This window comes from Abramis brama (genome assembly GCF_963993115.1).
Source record: "Abramis brama genome assembly, chromosome: 12".
NCBI lineage: Eukaryota > Metazoa > Chordata > Actinopteri > Cypriniformes > Leuciscidae > Abramis > Abramis brama.
This window is the reverse complement of record NC_139974.1, coordinates 8,926,369-8,932,861: the sequence shown is the minus strand read 5'-3', so window position 1 is coordinate 8,932,861 and position 6,493 is coordinate 8,926,369.

The following is a 6,493-nucleotide window of genomic DNA, read 5'->3' as shown; positions in this document are numbered from 1 at the left end:
GCATTAACAGATTATGTCCTGGCAGAAAATTAACAGTACCTTTTCTGTTTTTTTTTTTAAAACAACATTCATATATTAGAGAAATAAGTTAATTAGTTAAAGAGTACTTAACATTATAACACCAACCATTCAGTGTTTCTCAATCCTGCTTCCTCCAGCGCTGCACATTTGAGGTGTCTCAATAATCTGACACACCCAGTTCAGGTCATGAGCAGCACATCACTCATGAGCTAATGAGATGAATCAGGGTTAGATAAGAAAGACATCAATATAGAATCAGGATTGAGAAATACTCGAGTAGATAAAGCGACAGCACCCACTGGGACAATAATCAGCCAGAAACTGTTCCAGACACTCCCTCAAAAAACCTGTCTCTTTCTGTGTGATCAATGGCACTTGTGCAAGAACCAGGAGTTAGGGAGTGAAAGAGTCAATATAGCTCAGTAATAAAAAAATAAAATAAAGTTGCCTTTGTCTGGATTTTGACAAATTTTATAGCATTCAATTCGATAAGAAGAGAAAAAGATTGTGAGGCAAAACTCTTTATGCTATGGAGCTGTTTTCACTAGAAGGCAATCTTGTTAAACACAACAGCGGATGTTGGAAAATGTTGCACAAGTTTTTATCACAAGGCAAGATTTTCATTGGAATGGCTCCAGATGAAAAGGAGAATGTCCTACAATGGCACTGTCAAAGCCCTGATAAACACTCTGTTTAAAAGAAACAATTACAGTTTTATACTTGGCAGACAACTATAAAAGTAGCATTTGCAAATCTGTTTAAAAAAACTACTTTGTTTAGAGTATACTTTGCACTGCATCACATGTGAGGCTAAAGCACTGTTCTAACATCACTCAGACTGCCAAATGCTTTTAAATGCTTGTATTAGGAGTATGGCCTGGAGTTTTTCTTCCTTGCCGCAGTCACCTTTGGCTTGTTTACCGAGGTATTAAAGACATTAAGGAAAGATTTTATGTAAAGCTATTGTAAAACAACATGGATTGTGCAAAGCACTATACAAATAAAATGACCTGACTTGACTTAATGAATTAATAAATCATGTACTTATGTTGGACCATGTTTACACGGACAGGGCTTGTCTTAAACTGCCACACGCATTAGAGATATTTGAAGCATATTGTAGAAGCATGCTGCGCTCTATGATGATGTTTTATCTCAATTTAAAAATCTGCATAGTCACAATCTTTACAAGACATTTATGAGTAATGCATAACTTAAGCAACTTTCCACCAGGGCTATTTGTGCCAGTGTTAAAGGGATTGTTATTTTGAAGACATTCTTTTAAAGTGTTTTGTACATACAGTGAAGTCAGTTTTGTTTGGGACCCCACTGACTTTCAAAGACAGTAAAAAATTATATGATCCATAAGTTATGACAACATATGTTTTTATATCACTTTAACTCATCAAAATGAGTTACGCAATTTCAACTAATTTTAAGTCAGTTTAATTTAATTTAAGTTGAAATGACTTAAAAATCCGAGTTGATTGTACTTGAACATTTAAGGCAGCAACTTTTTTTTTACAGAAAAAATCATAAAAACAATTCAGGTTAGGAACAACATGGCAGAATACATAATGACAATTTGAGTTTTGAAAATGTATTTTCATCCCTTTTAAAGCATACAGTGTTTGGTCAAAGCACTGCAATAAGGGAATATGACCTTATGAAAACCAACTGAACAGCTTCATGGTGGGCTAAGATGACGCACACCAACAAAACATTCTACTCCGTGACAACATTATGATTACAGGTGTGGTTTGCGCATCAGGTATTCATGTTTTTTCTTTCTTTTTTTGATGAGTGACCAAAGTTTGGTATTATTTGTAGATATAATTCCACTTCAGACACCCTGGGAGGAAGGCAACTGAATGGACAGCACTGGCAACAGGTAGAACTGGTCAGAGCAGATTTAAGTGTGTTTGCTTGTGAGTTTCAATGAGAGTCTGATTATTTACACAGCAAGACAGCATCTGCATGCTTGACATTGTGGAGATCTTTGCATCAATATGTGTGAAGAATTACTCAAACCGCCGCCCTGGTGTTGTTGTGGATTCCGGTGGATGTTGACAGATTAATTGCTTGGAATTTGGCATTAATATAAAGTATAAAAACAGTCATTGCCTTAAGTGTGCTTATTATCTTTTGAGATCCGCTCTTCAAAGTGAAAGGGGCTTAGTTGTGTTAACCAGACAGAAAACATACATTTGGCACATAAGGGTCACAACAGGAGTTTCTGCATCCTTAACAAATCAATAGTCACTGTTTAGAAAGGATAAGAAGGATCACAGGTTCTCTCATGTCTACACTCATCAGACAAATCATGATACTGATCACTTCAGAAACACTGATGACTATCATGGATTTAAATGAACTCAACAGAGAGAATCTGATTTGAAATGCAAGAACACATAATATTCAGACAAAAATGCATATGGTAAGATAACTAATCTCTCAGACCAACTGAAATCTTCAAGTTTGGTATTGCTATGCTGATGCACATATGGGTGAGCCGGTGGCAATGCTCTCAGTTGCACAAGCATTCGTTTTACTAATGAGATGCTTGTTATTTTCAGGATTATCTGAGAGAAACAAAACACTGTTTGTTCTGAGATTGTCAGAAGTCACAAAAAGCCAACTGAGGGGAATTGTGCTTGCAGGATTTGAAGATAATTGGGGAGTAGAAGGAAAAATACTAGGGAAAAGACATTGTGCTTATTACAGTCCGGATACACACATTAAGCTTGTATGTGAAATCAAGTCATTAAAAAATGAAAAATGAATTGCTGTAAAATGCCCTGCAGTCACAATTACTGATGAAGAACAGAATTGAACTTTAAAAACTCTAATCATTGAGCTTAAACCACATTTTTAATTCTCAAACAAATATGATGGAGAAAACAGTTTTACAATGTGCATGTGTGTGGTCTAGGCCTACTTCAGTGTACGTGATCATAATGTACGTTCGTCCGTGTGTAACTGCTTTTAAATTCAGGTATGATTCAGCAAAAATGAGTCACTGCACTCTTCTAGAAAGAAAGCTCACAATGGGCTGAGGGCTGTGGTTACAGCATATCAAATATCTCACATGCAAGCCAGCTGGAGCACAGATTTCATGCGCAAAATTTTGCAATAAATCATCTGTAACATATTTCAAGTCAGTGATGAGGAAATTATTAAATGATATGAGCCAAAGACTGTAAGGGTACGTTTACACCACAACGATGTAGGCTACTAAAAATGGGAAAGTTTTTCCTTTGCGTTTTTCACGTACACACAAAAAAACGATCCCGTTCACACAGATCGGAGTAAATGTCTAAAAGCGCTGTATTATGCTGACAGGCCAGTAGTTGGCGATGTCACGCGCCAATAAACTGAACATGTAATATGCATATGCACGTCAACATTTTCACAAATTCACATTTTTGTAGTTTACACAGAGATGATAACAGTATGCCTATCGCTTTCAAAAGTTTCCATTTTCAGGCCCCCAAAACGCCTTTGTTGTGTAAATGAACTGCCAAAACGCATTAAAAAGTTTTCCGTTTTTAGTGGAAAATGGTGTTGTGTAAACGAACCCTATAATGATTCCTCGCATAAGCTCCTTTGTTTGCACTGGAGCTTGTGGGGTGTCATGACGACCACTTACAAGAGAATGTGTTGAAACGCTTTTTGCAGCCCAGAGTTCTGTCTGAACAAGTGTTACCTTATATTCAAATCACCACACGTATACCATTAACATTACTGCATGATGTTGCTTCAGGGTAACAACCGCACTTTATAGCATATCTTATGACGCATATAAAATGTTAGTAGGCCTATTCATGTAAAATGTAAATAAAAAGTTAACAGAGAAGATTTCAGTAACACTTTACAATAAGGTCTCATTTGTTAATGCAACTAACATGAAGTAACAATGAGCAATACATTTGTTACAGTAGGGGCCTATTTATTATTCTTGTTAATGTTTAATAAAAACAGTCATTCGTAGTTTGTTCATATTACTTCACAGAGTATTAACTAATGTTAACACCTGCAACTTATGATTGAATAGTAAATGCTGAAATTAACAAACTAAGATTAATAGGCTGTAGAAGTGTTATTCATTCTTAGTTCATGTTAACTAAAGGAATGTGGAAGTTTAACTAATGAAACTTGTGTTTGAAAGTGTAAACTACAATTCTTTTGATTCTGTCATGCTGCAGAGAGTTTTTAGTACTCTGACATCAGCAATTTGATTCATTTTGTTCCAGTTGCACTGTGGATTAATCAAGATAATGTATGTTTTTGGTTTTGTCTCTTTCACTAAGCTTTGCACATTCCTCTGGTTCACTGCATTTTTTGCCTTTAGCTCTTCACATCAAATGCACTGTGACAAGGGCAGGTTTCTGCAACCCTGAGATTATACAGTACCTTATAGGGAAATATTCATGGGCTTAAACCACCAGAACAAAAGTTAGAGGGGCCAAAAAAGTATTTGGACATATATGTACACAATATAAATAAGTTAACACTCAGAGAGTTTGAAAAACAGTTACATTCCCTTCCGGGCAACAGCAGTGGAAAAGTCACATCTATTATTCCACCGATCCTTCTAATTAAATGGAAGCCCAACAGTATGCAGTTGGATGGTTTATGGAGAAAATATTAGACACATGTGTGAGAAATTGGCTTGCTTTCCTCTGTTGGACTGGACTCGCAGAACGATTCCAACAACAGACCTTAAAAGGGCAACTAACTACTGCAGACAAGCTGACACAAGCTCTAAGAATATTACTTCAGTATATTTTAGGATGTCAGACTAATCTGGAAAGCATTATGAAAGTGGAAGGATTTTAGTCTTATATTAAAATATAGTCTAAAAATGTCAGCATAACCAGAACTGTTCATGCTTTTTAAATTTCAACTGCAAGCACAAAAAAGAAATAGCAAAAACTGTAATCTTGGAAGCAGAGTCATAGTTCATACAAAACCAGATCAACCTGAAAAGCTTTCCTAAGCTTTAATTCAACCTAAAAAAAAAGTATTTCGCAAGAATATTTGTAAGCAGAGTGTGAATGAAGAGTGATTGATGGGAGGGCGTAGTTCACAGATAGCAGTTTTTATGCTGTCATGGTTGTGTTGACTTGCCAAACCCTGAGGGAGAATGAATTAAAAGAATATGTCCCCTAGTCTCTGGGTGTTACCTATCCTCCGCTTCAAATCAATCTGACACACCCTCTGTCCTCAAACCGCTCACCTGATGTTTACGGGCCACATTCATAGCAAGAAAAAGCAGGACAATGTGTGCATTGTCCTGCCCAAAGGATGATTGCCTACTATATAAATGCAAGCCAATTGCATGGTTTGACAAAAAGTTTGTGTATGCAGAGATTCACAAAGGTTTCCGCTTGTACGAACAGACACTTTGTTTCAACATAATCCCATTACAGTAAACAATGATTCGGTTATGACTCACAACTTTTTGCTGAATAAAAGAGCTACTTCATGAACGAATGCCAAGAATGTACAGGTTCTCATGGGTGTCTTTTCAGATTTAATTTTTTTTTAAAATCTCGTTTCCAGCTGTAGAAAAGTAGCTTTGATTCATTCTGTTCAGTGTATTCACCGCAACTTTACTCTATGTATATTGTGTAGGCGTCCCATTATTAGCAATATCAGCAATATCAGTTATGTTTTTATAATGCAATTACAGCCAATTCAGGTGCAATAAAACAGGAGATAAATATCTGAGATACCAATTTTTTTGTTACATTTGGTATCCTCAAAAGAACAAAAAGAACAAAATCGGTCTTGGAGCAAGGAACGTTATTTTCAGAAGAAATAACTATTTTAATTTTTGTCCAAACCTAATTGCTGTGGTTAGGCTAATCTTCACAAGGTAGAAGGCTAATCTTGTCACAAACAAGGTAATATGGCTCTGAATGGCAATTTAACCACTCAGGACACAGACTTGGTCATTATTATTAGTTTGCTTGTTTATCAAGTCAAAATACCAATACTCTTGAGGAGTTGAGTGTTAAACTCACAGCGAGTGTTAAACTGCAGACTTGGGCTTGTACGCAGCAGCAATGTGAGCTTCGATGGGTGGAGTGGGGTGGGGTTTGGGTTGTCCAATAAAACTAAAGCAAACTGAAACCTCTGTTTAAAGCGCCTCTGTCCTGCCCTCATGCTTAAAGACTTACGTAATGGGTTGCAGATGAACAGATCTTTATTCTTCAGATTTAAAATCAAGCAATTCAATGTTTTTTCCCTTAAAGTCAGACGTCATGGGGGAAAGACAGAAGATAAAAAGAAAAGTTTTCCATCGTAAAACATAAAGCTAAATCCTTGTTGGATTCTTACCCACATTCTTACTAGCTTTTCATGAACAGGACTTGTTTGTTTACTGACTTGTTAAGATTACTGAAGGACCACCTTTTTTTTTTTTTACAGCAACACACCCACACCTCCTTTTTGAATAATGATATGG